A 26,201-nucleotide genomic window follows, 5' to 3' on the forward strand; every position below is an offset into this window, starting at 1 on the left:
ATACCCTGGCGAAGACACTTCACTATCCGTCACTTATATCTCTCAAAATTTCCGAAAAGTTGTCAAAGTGTGAATAAAAGTGTATATTTTTAGCATTCTTTTGTCGACTTGCTCTTAGCTAAGATCTTCATGACCTGATATTCTCTACAATCAATTACGGTCATGATGAATTATGGATGAGTCATGAACTGTTACCATATCTGGTCTGATGAAAATACCTTCTTTCGCTTTTGCTTTTGAGAAACCTAGAAACTTTGAAACTATTAATTTGAAGCAATCTCCAACTTTTGTAAACGATTTTATAAAATGCTTCATCAATTCTAACTTTATGTATAGTAGTGTCATAAAAATTATGCACAGATGTTTCTTGGTAAAGATTCTTTTCACCAATTGCAATCTCCCTAGGAGGTCATTTCTTTTTAGTCCCGTAACTTACTTAGTCTCTGCTATTTTATAGGCACAAAAAGCAAGGAAATTTAGTAAACCCCAGCTCAAGGGCTGAGTAATATGCATTTGATTTTAAAATCAGCGCACACCTGCCAATCATGATCGTTAAATTTTAATTTGCAATTCCTCAAGTCCTTGTAGAGATTTTTCCTAAAAAGGATGCATAAAAATTGCCATTGTAAAGTAGCACAAGGTTCAAGGAACAAAGTCTTTCAAGAACAAGATTAAGGTTTCTTTTTAATGACTGTGGTAAGACGCCATTGTACTAGATCGTACTGGATCTTAAACAGAAATCAGTTGAAATTACTCAAACAGCTCATTTGTTGCAGAATTGTAATATATCATCAAAATCAAGTAAAAATTCATTTGTTTTATAAATAAAACTTGGAATAAACCATGGAAGGGAAAATGTCGACCATACAAATTAACAGAAAATTATATTATATAACTGCTATTTCGAGTCGTTTACCATTTCGCGTTTTATGCAGCATATTGTGACTTATGATGAAAATGAAACAGCTGCGATAAGCCCAAGCACAAAAATTCATGGGTTAAACTAGGAGAATCAACTACATCAACATCGAAGCGGAATATTGATGACCATGAAGTTTTGTTGTGCATATGATGAAAAAAAAAAAGATAAGGACTAGCGAAAAACAAACACAAAACGATCCTCCTCGACTACTCGCAAGATTTTTGAATGGGATGATCTGCGATATCTACTATACTCACCAGAGATAACGGCTTCTCATTACGGTTTCGAAATGTTGATGAAGTGAGAAAATTAACCCATTATTGGATCGCGACCAAATGAACATTGTTATTTTGACGCGATGTTTCCATATTGCCGGAAAATGTTGAATATTAATTGGTATTACTACAAATTTTAAAAACCTTATTAACACTATTAAACAAATGTATAACGTGAAATATAATAGTGATTTTATGAAAGTTTAAAAACCAATACATTTCCTAGGATGAAGCAAAATCGAAATAAAAATACCGTATTTGGCCTGGATTTATAAAATATGGAATCGGTTCTCAAAAATGGATCAGTTTTCATGGCAGGATAACGGGAAAGCAACGGTAGATTCAAAATAACTGTCCAGTGGAATGATAAATTGTCGACGCTAAATTAAATTTATCATTCTTTTTTCCTTAGTAAATGTTCTTGTTCGAACGAAAATTAATAGAAAGCTTCTGTCGGCGAGCGACTATAATTTGCGATATTTATTGGGGGACCGACTGTCGATATTTTGAAATGTAAATAAGGGACGTGATTTGGTAAATACCGTATAATTAACATTAATAATGTTAATTTTAAATCAGATTCGGTGCAGATTAATAATAACGTTGTTTTATTTTGAATTTGTTCAGTTTATCGAATTTTCTTTAGGAAGTCTCAGCTCCAAACACTAGTGACTATCTGTTAAATATTTTCAAGTGGTTAAAAAATAGACTTATATTTATATGCCTACTAGCGACCCGCCCCGGCTTCGCACGGGTGCAATGCTGATACTAAATTAAATACACTACAGAAAAAATATGAACGTTATATATAAAAACATAGCGGCCCGCTCCGACTTTGCACGGGCATAAAATATATATGCCTATGTCACTCAATGAAAACATGATTAAAATCGATCCAGTATTTTTGGTTCATTCATTACTGCCCTTGGCCTGCACGCATTAAATTTGGAGTAAAACAATTCCTCTTCCCCTATACTTACTATGAAGATTTCCTGCTATCTTTGGAATATCTAAATTCATACAATTTTTATTACATTACACATTTTTAAACGCAAATTTTAAATTTGTAATATCTCCGAAAATATTTGTTTAATTTACATGCTGTAAGGAACCATATTGATCTATATTAATTGCACACTGTATTTAAGGTACCTAATTCGATAAGGATTAATGCCGTATTGCTTAAAATAGCTTCGTAAATAAGCAATTTTCTCACGTAAAAAGTAAACAATAAAAATGGTTAATGTGGGTTATCCCTAAAAGATAAACATATACCATCGTGTACTTTTTTGTAGACCTTTTTATGGTGTACAATACTGTAGTACATTAATTTGATCTAACTCGTAGGGTTAGGCAGCGTTTTTGCTAATTGCTAAATAAGCCTAAAAAAATAGGTTAATTTACGACATCACGTTAGAAACCTCTAAAATTAGCAATGTTGCCTTAGTATATTATGCATGTATTATACATACAAACCTTCCTCTTGAATCACTCTATCTATTGAAAAAAACCGCATCAAAATCCGTTGCGTAGTTTTAAAGATTTAAGCGCACATAGGGATATAGGGACAGAAAAGGCGACTTTGTTTTATACTATGTAGTGATTTTTGACCAAGATTACTTAAATATGAATTTGGATTTATTTTATTTATTTTTTACATATTTTAAAGTCTCCTTTTACCAACTATGGGTTTATCTAGACTGGACATAATATTAAACGTGGGCTCCGAACCACGTTCCTCGGCATCACGCCTACCGATTGCCGAGTGACCAACTTAGAAATCATCCCAGAAAAAGTCCGGTCTTACCCAGCCTGGTTACTGGCGTGACTGGGATCATTTCCCTTGTCGGATTTTACACTCTTGCCTGGGACAATCACAAATATTAAACAATCACAAACATAAATTTACGACCATGTCCCAGCAGGATTCGAACCCGCGGCTATCGCAACAGTGGGAGGACCGTCTTGTTGCCTATATCACTGCGCCGCCAAGCTGGCTGATATATTTTATTTAAACATTAGCTTCAAAAAATATGGTATAATCAGCGTTGCCGACTTGTATTGGAGATTTTTAAGATAATTTCACTGTTTTCATATGTAGTGATGGTTTTTTCATTTGGTTTTAACTATATTGGCTGGATTTGATCTAAACGATTTCTTGGAGATCTTGTTAATTGTTCAAATATTTAAATTAATTTAAATATGGTGTTTTTATAAAAATAGAAAGACATATAGAAATTATTTTTATTATTTCATTTTATTCAATATTTTCTTAAATAAGATATGTTATTTCAGAAAATGTTCAATGTTTATTTCCATTCTTATATATAGTTTCAATATTAAATCAATTATTTATCAAATTTGTGTATATATATTTATAAATAATAAGGATGTTTAATAGGAGGTTTTTATAAGAATATAATGGCTGGACATATATCACTACATAGTATAAAACAAAGTCGCCTTTTCTGTCCCTATATCCCTATGTGCGCTTAAATCTTTAAAACTACGCAACGGATTTTGATGCGGTTTTTTTCAATAGATAGAGTGATTCAAGAGGAAGGTTTATATGTATAATACATGCATAATATATTAAGGCAACATTGCTAATTTTAGAGGTTTCTAACGTGATGTCGTAAATTAACCTATTTTTTTAGGCTTATTTAGCAATTAGCAAAAACGCTGCCTAACCCTACGAGTTAGATCAAATTAATGTACTACAGTATTGTACACCATAAAAAGGTCTACAAAAAAGTCCGCGATGGTATATGTTTATCTTTTAGGGTTAACCCATATTAACCATTTTTATTGTTTACTTTTTACATGAGAAAATGGCTTATTTACGAAGCTATTTTAAGCAATACGGCATTAATCCTTATCGAATTAAGTACCTTAAATACAGTGTGCAATTAATATAGATCAATATGGTTCCTTACAGCATGTATATTAAACAAATATTTTCGGAGATATTACAAATTTAAAATTTGCGTTTAAAAATGTGTAATGTAATAAAAATTGTATGAATTTAGATATTCCAAAGATAGCAGGAAATCTTCATAGTAAGTATAGGGGAAGAGGAATTGTTTTACTCCAAATTTAATGCGTGCAGGCCAAGGGCAGTAATGAATGAACCAAAAATACTGGATCGATTTTAATCATGTTTTCATTGAGTGACATAGGCATATATATTTTATGCCCGTGCAAAGTCGGAGCGGGCCGCTATGTTTTTATATACAACGTTCATATTTTTTCTGTAGTGTATTTAATTTAGTATCAGCATTACACCCGTGCGAAGCCGGGGCGGGTCGCTAGTTAATTATATTTTTATTATTTCGTTTTACTTAACACCATTTTAAGTAAAAAGTGTTATTTCCAAAATTTTAATATTTTTATTTACCTCCGGAACATATTTACCTATATAACTTTTTTTGCCATTAAATCTAATAATTACGATAAGAAATTTAAGCAAGTAAAGCTGAATGTACGCATGCGCCAAACTTGAATTATTATCTGTTTTAAAATTAAATGGAGCTCAACAAGCGCATGCGCCAAATCCGGAGATAGTTGTGAACTAACGTATCCTTGTAAAGCCATCTTAATGAGTTATCGTTTACCATTACACCATTACACTACATCACTACATATCAAGTTAGGTATGTTCAAACAATTCGTCAAAACATTGGACAAAGAAGGAAAACGATTTAAATAAATGTGTAATACAGATTATCTAAAAGTTAAAAGTTGATAGCCCTCATATTCGGATCTTGATTAATGCTTTTGAAAGAGAAGCTAGCAGAGCTTTGGTATTAGTAATAGAGACTTCCTAAGTAAATATAAAACAGCAAATTAGAAATATAAGTTTGAATAAGATGTTGACAAGAACTTAGGAGTATATAGATATAAATATTTTCTTCAGAATCATCTGGATTTCCTAGGAATCTTGGGAGAGAGTAAAAAATTATAAAATAAAAGCTTATAACAGGTATTACTCTAAGGTGTTAGATAACTATAAATTGTCCAAAACCAGGCTTATATTTTAATAGAGGCCAACAAAACCCTTCTTGATCAATGTCTCTTCCATCTGTTCAGACTCTTTTGAAGGGATGAAATAACAACTATTAAATATGTTCACAATTACAATATCACCACTTTATTAACCCGCGAATTTTTTTTTCGACCTATTCGGTCATATTTCTCATTTTGTATTTCAAAATCATTATGTTGAATATAAAAGACATAAGCAGCAGTCCAGGAGCGGTTAAATATATAATGAATATTAAATCTTCCTCGCGATATTCCCCAGCGCATCTGGCGTTCATCGCTGAGGCTCTGAAACTTTTATATTCATATTTATATGTGTGAGCTATGAAACTTAAATATTATTTGCAATATGGCATGACGACTAAGATACGAGCAGAGGGCTCGAGCTTTTTTCTCGACAAGATTAGCTACCTGCTAAGGAAATAACTTAGTCCTATGTATAGCTTTAATATTTAATACGTTTTAATAAACCACGAAACAAACATTTTTGAGTATTTTTTGAGTATTTCAAAGAAGATTAAAGTACATATATTTTAACGTAACCTGCTGGATATCATAACATTAACACAACTAATTTTAAGAATGTTATAGGCTTTTAGTATCATCAGGAACTCAGATGATTGAAATTTCCTTATAAAGTAAAGTACCTTTTCCCTTGAAAACTTTTCTACCTTTATCTAAAAGAGTTTATAAATAAATAATACATGATAAAGTAGTATTACTATAATGTGCTTTAATGGTACTGGTATTGTAATAGAAATGCCTTTGGTGTTAAGTCTTAAGCTTGCTTGCTTGTTAAGGCTTAAGCGTGAGCTTTAATTGGATAATTGTAGAGATTTAATTATAGATTTTATAATATTTTGATAATACAAGTCTCAAAAGAAAGTTTATATTTAGTTGATTGATTTAAAATTATTTATTCTTAATCCTCCAAAGTAAACTTTATTTATTAATTACATCTCAAGAAAGAAAGAACGGAAAATACTCCCACTTTGGGTAAATAAAGGTGTTGGCTTGGCTCTAGCGGTGGTAGTTCTATTCATTAAAATGAAAATCAGCTTCATTCAAAAGTAATTTTGCTAAGTACTGAAAACACTAATTAAAGAAAAAGCCCTTTAATTTTGTCTTTGTACAAAGTGCGATTACACTGAAAGCAGTTGATCGCTTTCAATTAACAAACTGACACTCTTCATGTATTTTACAGTTGTTGAGGACCGCGTAGCCCGGATGTTGATTTTGTGGGAGATGTCTCGGTTCCCTCAAAGCTTTTTATTCATATTCGAATGATGGTCGCCACTGAAGTAGTGAAAATTTCGTATATTACAGGATATTCTTTTATTCTAATTATGATTTTAATAATTGATGGTTCTAAACTAATTTAGATGGGTTCTGGGTTAGGCTAGATGCTAGGACTAGAAAGATAGATGTGAATTTTACTGCAGCTTTTTGTTATATTCGATTAAATTTTTAGGAAGAAAAGATAAAAGTAGTAAGCGAGTAGCATAAAAAAGTATTAAGCTATTGCATATCTGGATAGTTTGATTTGATTTACCGTACTAAAAATATATTTTCTATGTCACAATCGAACCCTAATTGTCTTTTATACATGGACATGGGATTATTATATCAAATGTATATTCTAAATGAGAGGTAGAGTGACTCTTATCTAGTAGTGACGAAAATAAATTTAAACAAGACGATAGGACAAAATGTTATAAAAATTTTAATTGATTCAAAAGCATTGATGAAAAAATGCTAATTTAAGAGATATAAAATCACTCCCAGTTAATACAATGTACTTGTTCATACAGGTAAAAAGTTATAAAAAACAAATTATTTCAATATCTAACTTATTCATTAGAGTTAGTTCTTCTTGACTTTTTCCTTGAAAACTTTTCTATCTCTATTCAAATGGACTTATAAATAAATATTACATGACAAAAGAAGTTCTTTATGATGTGCAATAATGGTATTGTGTTGTAATGAAAATACATCTGGTGTTAAATTAGTTGATCTTTAATTGGATAATTATGAAGATTTAATTATAGATTTTAATAATATATTGATAATATAAATGGTCTCAAAAAAGTTTATATTTAGTTGATTAACTTATCAGGAAATAAAAGGAGTAAGTAAGGGCTATAAAAAATAATAAGCTAGTGCATATCTGAATGGTTTGGTTGCGATGTACCATGCCAAAACTATATTTTCTAAGCCTTATTCTAACTCTAGTTTCCTTATTATACTTGGACATGAGATTATTACATCATATGTATGTTCTGAAGTGTACTGGGACCAATGCTTTATCTATTTTACACTTGTGATATACCACAAATGGAAAATATCGCGATGGCTACATTTGCTCATGATACTGCGATTATAGCTGTGGGAGACAATAGTGAAGAAGCCTCACGAAAATTACAACAGGTAAGTGACAATATAAATAATTGGACACAAGCTTGGAAAATAAGAATTAATTAAAATAAATCTGTATATGTGCAGTTCAGATATAAACAGGCCGCACAAGCAACAATAACATTAAATAACACATCATTCCATATAGCAACAACGCTAAATATCTCGGAATAAATCTGGATGCAAAACTTATTATGTATGTGTTATAAAGGCAATTTGTTAAAAGTGTTTTCATTTCTTGTAATATTACAAATATATAAAATTGTGGATAAACGTTTCTATCATAATTGGAAAAAAATATATACTAGCAATATTCCTAATAAACGTGATAATAAAATATTCACATCCATTCCATATATTTTTGAGAATGTTCCGCATGCTTACAGTAATCCTGCAAAGTGTCCAATATATATTCCCGGCAATCTTCTTACTGTATAAGCGGACTGTAAAACAACTCCTCGGTGGTTAATTCTAACAGCAGTCCTTTTGTTTCCATTTTATTCTTTATACCTGCAACACTCTATAAACTTTTTTAACAGGATTTATTTTTTTTTGAGAATACTATTATGAAATAGAAATACTTTTAAAATAAACTCGTTATCGCTCTGAGGTCGAAATTCGACCACAATATATTAAATTAATCATGTTTCTTTCATAACAGAGTAAAAGGAATAATTTAAAAATTATATGTTACTAAAACTTTTTTCCACAGTATTATCAATATATGTATATTAAAATAACTATCAGTTTATTAAATCTTATTTCCATTAAGTTTCAATAATCATCAAAGTATTGATAAGTATAAATTACTACACCTCTGAACATATAACAGAGTATTATAACATAACAGGTCAATTGAAAAGTCCTAATAGAAGGTCAATTGAAAAGTACTATAATTTTAACAAAAATATATTTTTTTATTCAACATAATTCCCTTTAAGAGTGATACACTGATTATAACGACTCTCCAACTTTTCGATAACATTTTTGTAGTAAGATTTACCTTTGCTTCAAAATAGGCCTCAGTTTCGGCGATCACCTCTTCATTCGATGAAAATTTCTTCCCAGCGAGCATTATTTTGAGATCTGAGAACAGAAAATAGCCGATGGGGGCCAGATCAGGGGAATACGGTGGATGAAGAAGCAATTCGAAGCCCAATTCATGGATTTTGCCATCGTTTTCACTGAATTGTGACACTGTGCATTGTCTTGATGAAGCAGCACTTTCTTTTTCTTCAAATGCGACCGTTTTTCGGCTATTCGTCCTTCAAACTAAAGTTATTCCATGCACATCCCAAAATATAGACGCCATAACCTTGTCAGCCGACTGTTGTGTTTTCCCACGCTTTGGAGCGGGTTTATCGTGTGTAGTCCACTCGGATGACTGTCGATTGGACTTCGGAGTGAAATGATGGAGCCATGTTTCATTCATTGTCACATATCGATGCAAAAACTCGCGTTTATTACGCTTGATTATCTTCAAACATTGCTGCGAATCATCAAAATATCACTCAAATCGATATCATCACCCAAATATTCGTGAATGATATGATATACGCGTTCAGTTGATATATTTAGAGTGTCTGCTATTTCATCCATTTCATTAAATAAGATTTTCATTATATTAAATTTTCTGTGTTTTTGTACCCTCATTCTGAAAGCAGAGCGCCGCACTTGAAAGTGTCTGTTTATATTTTTTATATTTTACTTGCTTGTTCAACACAAAAATGTTGCTCTTATTATGATAAAATCGGGGAGTTAAAGAGACATTTTGTTAATCTACAAAATGTATAATTTGATTTTGTATTGAGGTATTTTGTTAATATCTTTGTTGAAAAGGTTATCTTTGTTGAAAAGGAGCCAAAATATTAATTATAAGTATCTTAACCAATGTATATTTGGCTCAAGTAAATGAACCTCTTCAAAATAATCAAGTTTTTAATTGATGGCACTTTACAAGCAACTTTTTAAAAGGTAACAACTTACTTGTACTTCTTAACTTGCCTAATTTGGACGCATTTTGGTTTTAAAGAGTGCGTAATATTTTTATGAATTCTTCTGTTGTATTACTATGAATAACAACATATATGAATACAAATGCTCTATATAAATTGTATACGTACCAGGTAAAATCAATGCTGAGTAACATCTTTAGTATAGCTAACATGGGTTGTTTCTTCCTAGGAAAACGACGTCTGGTTTTTTTATTTTCGCACATATACTAGATACACAACACTTTGGGAATGAATATACTTTATAATCAAATAATAGTGATTAAAGCTAAAAATGCTGATCGTACTCAATTTCAGATACACAAAAATGACGTCCTAAATAAACCATAGAAACAAACAATCGTGTTATAGAAATTGGCCAATTAAATGCTTTTGTAAGGAAATTCAAATGAACCAATAAAAAAGTGGTCTAATGAGCCAGCACTGGTTGGACTACGCAATACATTTCCTCGATTTCGCCTATTTAATTAAAACCTCTATGATTTGGTGTCACCGATCGGACGGCTGACGGTTGTTCAATTTAGGCGTACATACAGTTTAGGCCTAAAAATTCTTTCTCGATAAAAGCTTACTGGTGCCTCCGCTTTCTTCTTATGTATAATGCGTTGATGGCAAATTTTAATTCAAAATAATGCTTTTTATTTATTTTATTTATAACGCTTTTTTACGAGGCACAAGCCGCATATATAAGATTTTAAAATGTTTTAAATAATATACACTATTAAATCACTTAACTAAAAGTATTACTAATGATTTGTAATTCATGATAAGCCTGTGAAATTACGTTTAACTGCAGCGAGATATTACGTTAATAGAGTATATGGCACAGTACGAATATCCTACAAATTTAAGACGCTTGTTCCTGATGCATAAGCAATGCTATAAAACCTCCACTCTGCGTTCCCTACGTTCATTAATAGTGTCACAGAAATTTTGCCATCCCATCTACACTGAATATTTTATTATAGTAATACATTTGCCATAAAAATACTAAAATATAGTTACTGAAATTCTTAAGGAACAATTTTGTGAAGATTGTACAAAAATTGGGTTATTGCTGGGTAACAACTGGAAAATTTGTATAGTGTCTATAAAGTGATTCCAAGATGATGATTCTGCAGTATTAGATAATAAATAATTAATTGATTTCCAATAGCTATACTCTAATATATATATATAAGAGCTCTTGTATATAAATAAAGGCTTGTAATAGGTTAAACTGCGAATGAATACCTCGATATCTTCAATGATGAACTTCTTACTACCACTAGTATATTGCTGCTAAACATTGCTATATTTTAAGTTGAATACAGACAACAACAGGGTTGCCTTGGTTTGAGGAACATCAGAATATCATTAAACATCATCCAGGGTCAGTCGTCAGATTTCAGCATAACTGAACCGTTATGGTGAGTTTTAGAGTGATAGGAGTAGATTTCCATCTCCAACATCGCTGAAGCGATTGGTGGATGTTTTGGTGCAAGAATGGGACAGCATCCGTTGGAGACTTTACGAATCAATTTCGCGAAGAATATTAAGTAGTTGTTTTAGAAGCGAATGGTGGCTCAATATTTTATTAAAAAATAAATATTTTGTGTATGTGATGTGTTCATACTATTTCGTCTATCCCCTTATAATTATTTGTAATTATACTGTTGCAATTGCAGGATAAAAAGTCTATGGCATATTTAAGACAGTTTATATAATAAATTTGAAAACTGAAACCAATTTTTGCCAAAAATAATTAAAAAATTAATGTCGAATTCAAATTTACTTTCACAGAAAAATTGTTAAGCAATTCTTATCATATCATCAATATGATCTCTCCGGAATACCATCGGTTGCGCCAGTTATATTGCGGCAACATTGCCACGTTTTGATGTCATCAATTCAGATGACGTGAGTTCACTGCTACTTTGAATACACTATATATGCATAATATATAAATCCAACAACGTATAAAACAACAAAACTTAGAATATCCAACAAATTCGAAAGATTAATTTTGTTTATCTCTGCGAACTATTGCTAACTCAAATGCTACATTGAAGCTATTATCGCAACAAATTCGCTTATAAATCCGATCTGAAACAAAATGCGGCCAGTTGCAGTTGTTGGCCTTAAAATTGATTCTCGGCCGACTATGGATGACAAACACAGAAGCAAACTGTCGAAGGTTTTCATCGAAAATATTGGCCATTTCCCGTCGGAACGCATTGCTCGTCAAACCGATTGAAATTAGATGATTGGATTACAAATCAATCAAGTCGCAAACTATGCTCGGCGTGTTGAAATTGTAAAGGTCGGGCAAATTCGATGACTGAAATCGATGTTCTGGAGAGAGTATTATATTTTATGGAAAGAAAGGAATATATTATATACTGTTATTATTGAAACCAGTTTTTAGATGACGTAAATGTGAATTTATTTAACTCGTAAAGAGTCGTGATGGATTTAACAGACCCTCTAAATTTTAGACTTTATATTAGCCACAATGGCCGTAGTGGGTCACACTTGGCCACCATACAAAATTTCTGGTTTACCAGCTGTGGATCACTTCTTTGCACCAGATCATTTCTTTATTAATTACATCTTACATTCGATATGCATAGTACAATCTTAATTCATGAATTAATTTATTACTACTATTCTGTTGTACTTGCATTACATTTCATTGTACTTGTATTTCCCAAATTTAAATAAAAGGAATCTACTTAAGCTAAAGTTAAGAATACACTTGTGCACTAAAGAAGTTCATGTGGTTTGGTTCGTTTCAATTGTCTGATATCCTGCGTGTTGTCAACTAGATGTATTGCTTCAACGTTGCTGTTATTTAGCAACCTTATTTCATATTTTAGCGCGAAATCTTAGATCATTTCGTGTATCCATTTAATTCCGAGGTCATAGTGCAGCTCTTCGTTTGTTGTAGCGATAAGCATTGGTAATTAATATTAGAAATTATAGATCGTTTTGGGTGCGTTGGATTACTAGTTGGTTTGATATTTTAGTGCAACCCTATATTTGCACCCTATACGTCCAAATAGGCTTTATAAATGACTGACAAACTAATCTTTTTGATTATAAGTTAAGTTGAGAGTGTCTTCGGACTAACCAGTGCAGTTGCTTAACTTTGAGACTGCTTTTTATCTGACATGATGTTTCCAGTCTAACCTACCATCGAGATATATACCGAGCTTATTCTGCTTGAAGAATCGGGCATCCGTTAACTGATATAATTAATTTTTTTTCAATTCGCCGCAACGCAAAATAAAGAATGACAGAGGGAGTTTTTGAGCTGTATTTTCCAGTCTCTAGCCCATTTATATATCTTGTTGACCGCTACTTGTACTTTTTCTATATACCAGATTAAGGAAAACTATATGTAGGGTTATGCTTATAATCTTTTGTCAACTGTTAGTTATCCATGATGACTGCTTAATGTACTTTGAAATAAATATAAATACATCTAATTTGAAAGTATAAGTTTATTGTAAAATAAATCATAAATATAAACAGGCTATCTAAAAATTAAACAATTATCGCGTTTCTACTTTGTTTTTGATAATTTTTCCTTGCTGAGTAACATTCTCACGATATCAGCAAGAGCAAACCCGTTTTCTTTTCAGTCCCTTAAAACATGGTGAATCTCTGATGCTGTTTGGTCAAAGCATATGTATTTTCCAGGTACAATTTTTGGATTTGAAAGTTCGCAGTTTTTCTAAAAGCGGTGTAATTTTTTGTAATCTATCATATCCTTTTCGAGCATTATCTTAAGTATTACCAGCAAGATACCAGGTTTTTATTAGCATCTGAAACGGGGTACGAGGAATAACATTTTAGAGAGTTTTGGAATATAAAAAATGTTTATTTCAATAAGCAGAAATTGATGGCAAAAATACCCATCCACATGATGAAACCAATGAGCTTCTCCATCTCGTTTTGATCGGTATCTTTTCAATCTTTTATTATTAATCTTATAAAAATACTTTTCTTTCTTTCTTGGGCCGCATATCCGTTTATTTGTTCAACGAATAATAACCATATTTTGTCGGTTGTTTGTCGGCCATTTTAAGAGAGTCGAGTGTTGACAATCTTTATTTACGTTTGCACCTGTCCAAATTCTTAGAAAATAATTTTTTAATAATTTCTCTTACTTCGATGATGATTCGCTTTCAACTTATGGTGGTTCCCATTCCTAATGGACGGAGCTAAAATCCGATTCATCAGATATCATCTATTGTACTAACAATTGAAGTTCTGGTTGTTTCTTTTCGTACGCGTAAGCCAGAATTCACCACGCAGTTTACCGAACTTTACTACCTGAACTCATAGTAAACTGAACTCATGGAACAGTCGGCAAAATTTAACAAGAATTACTTCGTACGAAGCGTGGTAACAACACCTCGAAACTCGATGTGAAAAAAGATGTGGCTGTATTGAAGCCGTGATGGGTCAAAGTATACCACAATAAAATCGCTTCTTTGGTATGTTATTGTATAAAATTAACAAAGATAACTATCTTTTTTTTAACAAAAAAAAAAAATTAAAAAATTGTCGGCCGCAAGAACTCGCTTATTTTCACCGCCATTGCAGCACTTTACGTGTTAAACAAAATGTGATCTATTATATGGACAATTGGAAAACCAAATCAAGTGCTCGTCACAGGTTTCTTTTTAAATCAACGTAATTTTATTGATAGCTTAACTTTACTCGCTTATTGGAATGACTGTGATTTCATTGTGTTTCAGCGACGCATCATCGATGCTAATGCATTCAACCATGCTTTTCATTTTCAACTTACACAATCTAAGTTGGAAATTTTAAAAAAATATATAAGAAATGTTTTTTTTAACAATCGTAATTTCGTTAAAAAATACGATAGAATGCTCTGATATGATAGGAGAACGTACAGAGGAGGGTCACAACACCAAACACTAAGTAAGTTGGTTCAGTAGAACCTGATACATATTGTCAACTGTCTCAAAAAAAGTAAATTCCAACAAAAATACGTTTAAACTTTAATTTTTGGATGCTGCTTTGATGATTGGATATTAGATGCCAAATCACTAAAGCAGCTATATCTCTGAAAATAATTTACGTCATGAAAAATCATCCTAAGGCTTTGAGGACATGAAAAGCATATATTTTTTGAAATTTCTAGATTAGAGTACCCCTTAAAATTAGATATTGAGCTTTATTTATGAACAGCTTTGTGTAGATGGTTCAAATCTTATATAATTATCCTGTTGTATTTCTTCAATAATTTGATCAGCTCTTTCGGTAACCAGGACATCTTTCTCATGAAAATTACCAGAACGAAACCGAGAAAACCACTTCAGAGAACAGGAAAATAACCACCATGCAGAATTGTATTCATACGAGTTATCGGGGAATATATACTGGAATTGGATATATCATATAAGAAATTCAACAGCAGTGGGAACTAATACCCTATCCGCCATATTTTACTGATATTACACCTGTAGATTGTTCATTATTCATAAGATTTATGTTTAATTAAAGCAATCAAAGCATGTACAGCTAGCTATCCTGAGCATGTAACAAATAATATTACAGAAAATCAAATCAAGCTCTATCTGTCATGAACAATATTCAATCTGATACAATTAATACAAAATTTGATCGTGCTTATAAATACATACTTGTTGAAACCCAACGGTTAACGGATATCATTAATGTTCTTTTATGCGTCATCTCAAATCATTATCAATTTGAAGGAACAGGGAGGAGAACAGGAAACAGTGACACCCTTTCCTTGTTATTTTTTTTCTTTCTATAGTCAGCGAGCATTGGATTAGGAGAATATTTTTATTTATATTTCTTAAATTGGTACATTTTCAGGAAGCACACGTCTAATATCATTAAGTTCAAGTAATAGTTATCAATTATTCGTCAACTAATTAACAAAAGTTAAGTACATGTAAAATATATCAAATAAAACTGAAGTTTCCGCCTGAGTATAATTTTTAGAGCGTAATGCTAAAAATGTGATAACACTAAAGTAAATGTAGTAATGTTTATTTTAATTATAGTTCTATATATATTATAGTGTATCACGGTGGATACACAGTGTCGTATAATATTTACCAGAGCATTTTTAAAATAGTACACCAAGGGCCAGTTTTAAGCATGTACAGTAACAAATTTGCAGAGCAGACTGTCTAGCCCTTTTCGAAGCATATTTTAAAAGGAAATATATATATATATATATATATATATATATATATATATATATATATATATATATTTCCTTTTAAAATATATATATATATATAAGGTGGGATATGTAGAGCTACCATATATGGTAATTATATTTATTCTCTTATAATTACAGTTTATTTTACTTATATGTAAACAAATTATCCAATAAAATAATTAATGTACAAAGCCAACTTACACAAAGGCACTTAAATCCTTGATATTATACATTTTCTATTAAGACTTTTTCGATATCTGATTATATTTTCTATATCAGAATTACCATTTTTTATTTACATAATTTTCATTAATTATTTGCAAACCAAGTGATTTTTATAAGTTTCTTGTGAAGCCAAATCAATATCTAAACTATTGAGAGAGTCTTACAGAGACTGTATCAAATGGTAATCGAACGCAGCAAAGTGCGGGCTATACCGCGTATCTACCAAGCTACTAAATGTACAAAAACTTTCTATCCTTTCACTCTATATTTTAACCAATTCATTAAAATACATATTCTGAAATTTGTTTAAACCTTTGGTTTAAATGCATTAGTTGTTGATAATGGAGCATTAAATTAACTCTTTTTAGTAAACCTTCACTGTATTTACCCTTTTTGGAAGTAAAGAAAGTCAAAATGTGACGAGAAATACTTTCTGGAAAGGCCATTTCAATTTCAAAACACAATAACTTTTAGTTCAGTAAATGAATGACCAACCTTTATATGTATAATGTTCCATGGATTATTATGTTTCAAATGCGCTATAGTGAGTGTACTGAATAAATATTACGGTAGATATGCGACTTTAAAGCTATATATTAGAAAAATCAAAAGAGTTTCTGTTAAAACACACTATTGAGGAGCTTAATAAGGAACCAGTTTAGGTCTTAAATCTTAATACTCGTACATATAGTTGATTATTGCATTTTTCGGTTGTACATCTTAAAAATACGTTACGGTTTTAGCGTACATTAAGATTCCGATCGACTAAAAGATCCTTTAAGAGGATATTGTCCAAACTGCCCGTACCTTTTCTTAGAAACTTTTCCCAAATCCATTAGAACTTTGTTTCTGAAGTGCGTTATCGTTCCTTGGCTGATGTTAGTTTTGCACTTAGGATTCTACCTTTTTCCGAACGCGTTCATCCAGGTAAATATCAGCTTTGCATATTTTATAAACCATAGCCGAATATCTCAATCAAAACGTCGTAAAACGCATGTTTAAATAGAAACCCTGGTATTTGTTTTTATCAGTGATAATAAATAAATATTTTATAACTATAAAATTTATAAGGGTACCTACAATATCGATAACGATTTCTAATAACATATATTTGATTCATCCATTGCAGGATATGGTCACTATATCCATTATATCCATTAACAAGGAAACGTTTGAATATCGATTTATCGACATTTTATCCTAGCCCTTATCTGTTTTAAGACAATCTCAAGGAGTTTTGATGATTCCATGCAAGCTTAGTGTCCCTTCACTTCATACGCCACCACTATTAGAATGTTTTGGCAGGTGATTTGTCTAAAATAGCACATGCGAAATTCTTTCTGCTTTCGTCTTTTTTCATTTTAATTTATTTAAAAGCATACACACACAAATGTACAGGTTATTGGGTAGATTCAGATCGGTCAGTATATAATAAGCTTCTGCTTTACCAACAAGTCTTGACATCAATATAGACTTATAATGTTTAACTCTGGAGTTGTACCAGCCAAAGTAATAGAAATATTATACAAAGATTTCAAAACACGATAAAGGTACTGTTGATGCTCCATGGTACGCTCGTAACAATAATCTGCATGAGAATATGAAGTTAGAAACTGTCGATAACATTGTCAATAAATTTACTCCTAGGGCTCCTGGACAATGTGGGTTTAATTAATTTCCAGTAGTTATTGAAAATATTTTCCTGCGTTTCATCTTAGAACTCTATCTTTCAAACTCTATCTTAAAACAGGAAACCTGTAACCACGTGTTGATATTTGAGAGGACGGTCCAGACTTTATATATCTCCTCCGGAGGCGTAATAGAGCATTTTAACCTTTTACCTTTTCGGTGGCAAAGAGCCAGTGGGCGTGGCCGGACTTTTTCGTCCGTTATTTTTTGTTGGGTTTCTATCGTCGCCGAGAATCAACGAAAGGTCGCCAAATGTATAAGATCGTAAGATATGATGCTGTAAACGAAATGAGACAGTATTTAGGCCGTCTAGAAAGTAAAGGTTTCCACTGTTCCTATGTCGTTTCGTCTTTTGTGCACGGCTAAGGTAAATTAAATTTTTTATGTTACTAATGTTATATAAGATTGGATATGTTAAAATAATTTTGATTATTTTGTAATTCTGTAGTGTTATGATAATGTACAGTAAAAAGACGCCATAAAAATACCCATTTATTGTAATAATATTTAATAGAGAGATCTTAAAACATATGTTCAAAAATGTTGTTTATAAATTAATATTAAATACTAGATGGCTCGGTGAACTTCGCACGATCTATATGAAGAAATATGGTGAAATATAGTATATGATGAAATAATATGCAATGTCTCACAATAAAAGCTTTAATTTTTAAATATAAATATATTTTCTCAGAACTAATCACAGTCCGTACATACATTAAAATCTAAGTAAAACCGAAAATTTATTCTTTACTTACTTTAATACCTCCGAATGACAGTGCATATTCAAAAAAGCACGGTCTAAAGGTAAACACATAAATTTGCATGTTTTCGCAGAAACAACCCCCGTTTGCTTTCGACAAAAAAAGCAAATTATATCCTAAACGACCAACTAGCCGTCATGCGTTGAATATTATTTCGCTATCCAATTCCCATTCAGCAAACGCTGATTGAAATTAACATGTGTCGCGGATGAGCGGCACGAAAATGTCGAAATTTTGAATAATTTTTGAATTAAATTGAGGAAAATGTGAATATCAGTGGCGAAACAGTTGGGAAGAGCTTCATTTATATGGAAATTCGTGGTGTACTTGTGCTGCTAACAATATTGGTATACTTGATTGTATTGTTATGAACAAATGGATCACCATGTGAACAGATAATTTTAAGATATAAATGTCAAAATAATATAATTTTAACACAATGACCGTTGTATTTTAAGTTTCTTCAAAATAATTGAAAACAACAAGTTTTATGAATATCTAATTTTAGTAAATATAAAAGAATCATTTTTGTAATTTTTTATGTTATTGTAGTACAGTGATAATTGTCATTGTTTCAATCAATAACATATTTTCCTGATATTAACCCGCCCCATTGGCAAAAAAGCACACATACGCACACAAATGTACAGATTATTGGGTATATTCATATTTGTCAGTATATAATAAACTTTCACTTTACCAACAAGTCCTGAAACCAGATTTTCCTGATTCAAAGTTTTTATAACTCTTATTGGCCAAGTCACTCTTTCACAGTAGTTTTTCCCAACAAAAGGCAATTTGTAATCACCGCACGATATTATTTGTAATACCCAGAAAGAACAGAACTCCTCAGAACTATTTTATGTACACCCAGATACTACAGGAGTTGTTATTTATAATAAGGCCTTTATATACCGACTGTAACTTATCAATATCAAAGTAATACAACTCTTAGATTACACCAGAATTGGTTACAGACATAGAAGGGTAACTATTTCAAAAATAACTGGGTAATACGGCTTAAAATAAAAGTCTCTTTTAACTGAAATTAGAGAATTAGTTGCAGCTTCTGAGACTTCAATCTTGGTTCCAATCACTCGGTCGGAAAGGGTAATTTTAGTTTTGTCATATTTTTCGTAACAAAAAATTCAAATACTAGCCTAAAATATATGACACCATTAAATGACATTAGGATGCATGACATGTTTTATGCTTTTTTAGTAAAACCATAATTTCATAACTCTTGAACTTTTCCTTTTATCGCATTCAATCATATTAATTGTTGACGGTTTGTATCCAATTTCGTATTGCTCGAACTCGAAGAAATTTTTTCTCAAGGTATTAAAACCCTTCAAATCCTTGTTCATATTTTTAACAAAGTGTTTGAACAATTAATGCTAAAACATATTTTACTTTGATTTAAAAGTTATTCAGATATATTTTCACAATTTAAATGGTTGTATCTCTGTGAAACTATGACCTTCTCATAATCTACCACCTTGTAATCCAGTTAACATTGCCAAATGTGAAATAATTTTTTTAATTTCCACCAGAAGTTATTCTATAAGAAGTAACACCTGTGAAGGAAAACGACTATATTTTTGGAATAATTTTTGACCGATTAATAAGTAGCAGTAAATTTTTAAGATTTTCAAACAAACTAAGTTTTTACAAGGCCATTCCGCCTTATAATTTATTCTGTATTTAGAAATGGACGTGAATTATAAGTATAGGTATGCAGATTGGCCAAAATATCTGATATAAAACATCAAAAGCTCAACGTACCAGCTACAGTAAAGTTATATCAAAAACTGCCTAAATGCATGGACTAGGGATGTCGCCGACAGGCAACCATATCGATATATTGGCGAATAAAAAATATCGATACTTCTTTTTAGTCAGGAAGTTCAGCCAAGAAATATGTCGATATTTAAAAAATATAATATATTGATGATGATGAAATGATTGATATGATATGATTGGTGAAACAAATATATTGATATATTGACTCAAAAAAAATATCGATATCTTTGAAACATTTTAAAAAGTGATATATACAAATAAATATTTTAACTAACATAAAAATTGCGCTAAAAACTTGTTTTTGCTTTTTCTTGGTTCCAAATAATATATTTCATCTAAAGACGTTCGAAGTAGGTTGTTTTTTCAGTAATGACTTGTTCAATCGACTCAAAAAGTCTATATATAGATATTTTCTTGGCATACCAAACATCAACTACCATAACTTTATTGTTTTATATTAACCTATTGTAGGGTTATTTCTTTCTTGGTTCTTATAAAATCTCAAACTAGTTCTGCGCTTATAGATATAAAATATAATAAACCTAAAAACAAAACATAAAGACTCCAAATATTGAATGAGTGATAACAGAAAATAGATATAGATTAGGGTAGTGCAATCTTCTTATTCAAGATTTCTTTTGGAAGATATTATTTTATATGAAGTAAATAGTAGTTTTTGCAGGTATATCCATTGAGTGAATATGTCACATTTTACATGAATATTTGTATAAAAAAGAGGTATTCCTCGAACTAAAGTATGCGCGCAATCATGTAATCACTTCAAAGGAACGATTTTTTCTGCTATTTCAAAATATAGATCATCACAAGACACCAGAAAGAAAAAAAATAGTGGGTTTCTCTGGGTGAGCGTGCTCCATAAAAGTGTGCTTATATCATATAGATCAGTTCACATCGATTATCTTGAGAAAAGTAAACCAATCACTGACAGATTATATTCGGAGCTTCGGACATATTTGATATTGATTTAAAACAGAAACGACTACAGCTGGTGAAGAAAAACGTGTTGTTCCATCGAGACAATGCATGCGTGTATAATAATCAAGGGAAAAATCCACAAGTTAGGATACGAACTGCTACCGCATCTCGAATATTTTCCAGATTTAGCCACCTGCCGCTATTTACTATATGCAAACCTGAACAAATAACTGGGTGTCAGGGGAGTTGAGTAAAATAAAGAAGTCGTCACTGAAACAGAAGCCTCTTTTGACTACCTTAAAAAAACCTATTTGGTAAACATTTGAAAAACACTCGACTAACTGTGTTAGGTTAAAAGGACATTTTGTTTAGAGATAAAACGATTTTTTGACGAAATATCTATGTTTAATTGATTTTACACGACAAAACATGTCTGATTACTGTTGGTGCAAACAAATTAAGCAAAACCGATTGAACTCGTCGAATGCATAGTTGGATAAATAGTGCCTCTGTTCGGCGTCACCTAAACCCTTTAATTTGCGATCACCTCTTGACATCAAACACCTCATCATAAGCGAAATGTAATTACGGCATTTTGAAATTCGCTATCGGATTTAGCGCAAAATCGCTATTGGGTTTTCGAGCTAACCGCACAATCAAAGAGTGTGCGTCGTCCATTAAACATGTTGTCGCATTTAGACCTACATTTGGTGACATAGGCAGCGTCAAAATATCGTTGTAATCAGAAGAGCCGAAATAATGTGGTATACAAATTTTGTAATAAGCATTTCATTAATTAAACATAATCGTAAATACGAACAAATTTAAACATTTATTTCATTTCTAAATAAAAATATATTATGCATTTTATTGCTATATATTTACTAATTATATTTCTGACCAGGGCAGTAAGGATGCCATTTTTTAAACTCATATATCGATAATTTTCGATATTTTTTCCGAAATAGTATCGGTAGTTATAAACGAGAGTGTGAATTTTGAGTTGCAACTTAAAATATCGATATTAACAATCTAGGGTTTTTGATGTAGAGTATTGAACTTTTATTGTGATATTTCTTCCCCCTGCTCATCAAATGTTTTTTTGGGGAAAAGTAGGACTGGAGGGGAAAAAGTTTTATACGACAAACTAGGGTTCTTGAGGGAGCGTATCGAATGTTCGTTTTGAGGTTTCTTCGCTCTGGTTATCAAAATAACTTTACGTGGAAAAAATATAGTTAGAGTGAAGATATGTCGATATGTTTTGTTCTCCAAAATATCGAAATTTTTTAAAATGTCGATTCTAATATATCGGTGTTTCTATAATATCGATTTTATTCTCTGCGGCCGACATCCCTACTAGGCAGCACTCTATAAATGTTGTCAGATGCCATCTGATGTTATGAACAGACGAGCTGAAAATACCCGGGCCTAACACATAGATGGCGCTAGTTTCATTGCATTTACCACTTTTTCAGTTAGTACCAAGCTTCAAAAGAAAGCTGTTCAAATTTCATGAAATTATACTCACGAGTTATAGTGCTAAGAGTGACACTAATTTGTTATTTTCGAAATAATGGATCAAAAACAATTTCGTATTTTATTTTTACTCTGCTTCTTAATGGGAAGAAATACAGAAAAGAATGCGAAGCAATGGCTTGAAAGGTGTTATAAGGACTCCGCTCCATCAGAAACAACAATAAAACGTTGGTTTGCTGACTTCAAATGTGGTAGTAAGGTCACCGATGATACAGAACGCAGTGGGCGTCAAAATGAAGCTATAGCACCAGAAAATATATAAAAAAAATACAAAATCGTCTTGATTGATTGAAAAGCGAAGTTCCGTTAATTAGCTAATATCATGAAAACCATCGTCATCTCAGTGGACGGCAACTAGTGGCAGGCCTATTTTGAAGTAAAAGATAAATCTATAAAGGTGGCATTCAAATATTAGCGCTGCTCTGGAATGATTGTGTGGCTCTTGGAGATGGAGATTACGTCGATGCATAAAGCCAATTTTGAACAAAAAATGGGTTTCTTTGTTACGCCATCCTCTTGAGTCCATGTTATGTATATATACGTATTATTTTATCTACACATAATCATATGATTATATGATATATGATTTCACTTGACGCATCCTGGAACTAAACTTGAATACCCCATTCTTACGAATGAACCGTGGATATAATAGTGGTGCTGTGTATCATATGAAAATTGGCAATTGCTTATTTATGCAGGTTGGTATTTCTTGACAATTGTTCATATTTTTTGTTAATAAAACAAAAATTTTTATAGACAGCTGAAGGTATTTTTAAATATTTTGTATCTTTTCTCATATCGTATAATATCTATTTTTTTTACCTCTTACACCAAAGTCGGTATCTCAATCCGTATGTTATTTAACGTGAACTTTAAAAAGATTTTATGAAAAATAAATCATAGTCGTTTCTAGTCGTTACTTTTTAGCGTAACAGAAAAGTAAGAGTTAGTGTAAACATGCATCTTTCTCGGTATCGAACCTCAAAGAACAAAACACCATATAGAGAACGTTTTACTTTTCTCGTTTAAATAAAAATACAGTCGAAACCTACCTATACTAATGGAGAGTAGTAGTGAACATAAATGAAATCATATGAGTAATAGTTTCAATATTTTCTGGAAGATGTTTCTAATATTATGAAAAGGTTAATTAAATTCTTAAATATTTCTGAAAATTCATTTGATATTAATTAATTCAAAAAAAGATATTTGTAAATTTCTCTAAATATGATCTCTTACTGTCATTTTATTTAATATGTTTTATGATCAAAATAAAAATAACGTAGATTAAAATTATGGTTAACCATAATTTATTGAATATTACTAATGTGATCAAATATTAATAAGACTCCCGACATTAAAAATTAAAGGATTAATTATATTTTTCCAAATTAGTTTGCACTCTATTAAAATTTTTCTTTCAGTCTTCAAACCACTTCTTTAATTCGGTTCCAATATCATTTAAACCATTAGAATTTTTGCCAATGGCCAAGAATCAGACGTAGCTAAATTATGAGAGAAGAGGCTCTTGGGGAATGAAATGAATTACATTAAGTATTATTCCTCATAGACCTTTTGTTCTAATGGATGTAATTCCTAATCATTTACTAACACTAACATAGAACACTTAGTTATTTCGCAACTTCAGTCTAACTATCCATCAACACTAGTACTAAACATTCCATGTCATTTTAACATTTTGTTTTATAAGAACAGAAGTCAAAATATTATGCTTAAATTAAGAATAATAAAAAAAATAGTAAGATGTATTCACAATTGATGGATAGTAAACTCGCAAAAAACTAATGGACTTTAAAAATTAATACCATCCAGAATGTAAACAAGAGACAAATCAAAATATGAACCTGAGATCTTTGATATTAAACAAATGTCTTGTTCAGAAAGTTCATAATTCGGCCATTGAATCGGTCAGGGCTTTTAGAAGTTGTTGGATGAGTTACACAGGCTGCTATTGAAATTTCAGGCCTAATAAGGAAAGACAAGGATATATTAAAACTGAATGCTATTTGTGCCGGTCAAAAATGTTATTGTTCTAGCCAATGTGGCTTTTACTGAATTTCTCTGAAAATTTCAACCAACAAGACATCGTATACTAGTTATAATTGATCATCGTGCGAATAAACAGAAAACCATTAGCTTCTCACGCGACCAACTTTTGTTGGATTTGGTTCGTCCAGAAAGAATTTAGAGTCAAGTTATGTTTTTCTATTTGTTTTCAAATTCAGTTCATAGGCAATAGGCAATGTGATTATTGTATTTCGTATTTTGTTATCATTTCCTAGGATATTTTGCAATTCGGTACGAATTTCTTCTCGTACAAATTTTTAGAGGAAAGATGTAAAGAACAGTTTTAATTTTAAAATGTAATATTGCGTTGGATTTGTAAAAAAGAAATGAAATATAGGTCCGCATGTTTTTATCATATAATAAAAATAATCATATATATATATATATATATATATATATATATATATATATATATATATCATTATCTATATCACATATATTCATCATCTATATCATTCAAGAAATATTTTAGGAGTTAACATTACCTAGTTAAGGGAGCTTATTTTTAGTGACAACTAAGCGTAACCTGGTTCAATTTATTGGTAACATTTATATACCCTAGCTAAAGTTTTCTTACATATGTTGCTGTTGCTTCGTTATCCATATATCAAACATCCAAGTTATTAAATTATTAAACATTGTCCAAGACAGTTAAAGAAAGTTTAGTTTCTGAAAATATAACTTTAAAACTATGCCAATATAAACTGTACTAATTTATTTATGATCATGGGCTTTTTAAACGTTTTTCCTAAATCTTTGGTGACAAAATTATCAGAAACAAAGACAGTGAACAATTTCCTAGTTGCATGTTTCGCCAGGATGCATTGTAAACTTCCCAATTTGGTTCTCAAGTAGATGCAGCCTTTGTTTTAACAATATTGTAATCTATGGAGAAGCCCTGTGATATTTCTCCATTTTCAATGTTACTTATATTCACATGAAGTAATGTAATTGAGGAGTCATTTTTCCAATAAATCTCTTACTGTTATCGCTAAGATCTGTGTTTATATTGACGTAATATATCATGATACATTGACTTATTAAATTTATTATTCTTGGCCAAGATGTCTTAAAAAGAGTTAAGAGTTAATCTCAAAAGTGAAAGAAACAAAATCAAATGTACTCCAAGGTGGTTGTCTAGTGAATTGCTTTAATGACAAAAACATACGAGAACGAGAACAAAATAAACGAGAAGTAGTAAAGGCCAATCAGTCATTCCAGATTTACATCGCTGAAGTACTATATTGTAAGTTATTTGGCAACGACGAGTATTAA

This window comes from Rhynchophorus ferrugineus, unplaced genomic scaffold, assembly GCF_030347505.1.
Source record: "Rhynchophorus ferrugineus isolate W39M unplaced genomic scaffold, kcgeb_rfMv2 rfM7, whole genome shotgun sequence".
In the NCBI taxonomy this organism is placed as follows: Eukaryota; Metazoa; Arthropoda; class Insecta; order Coleoptera; family Curculionidae; genus Rhynchophorus; species Rhynchophorus ferrugineus.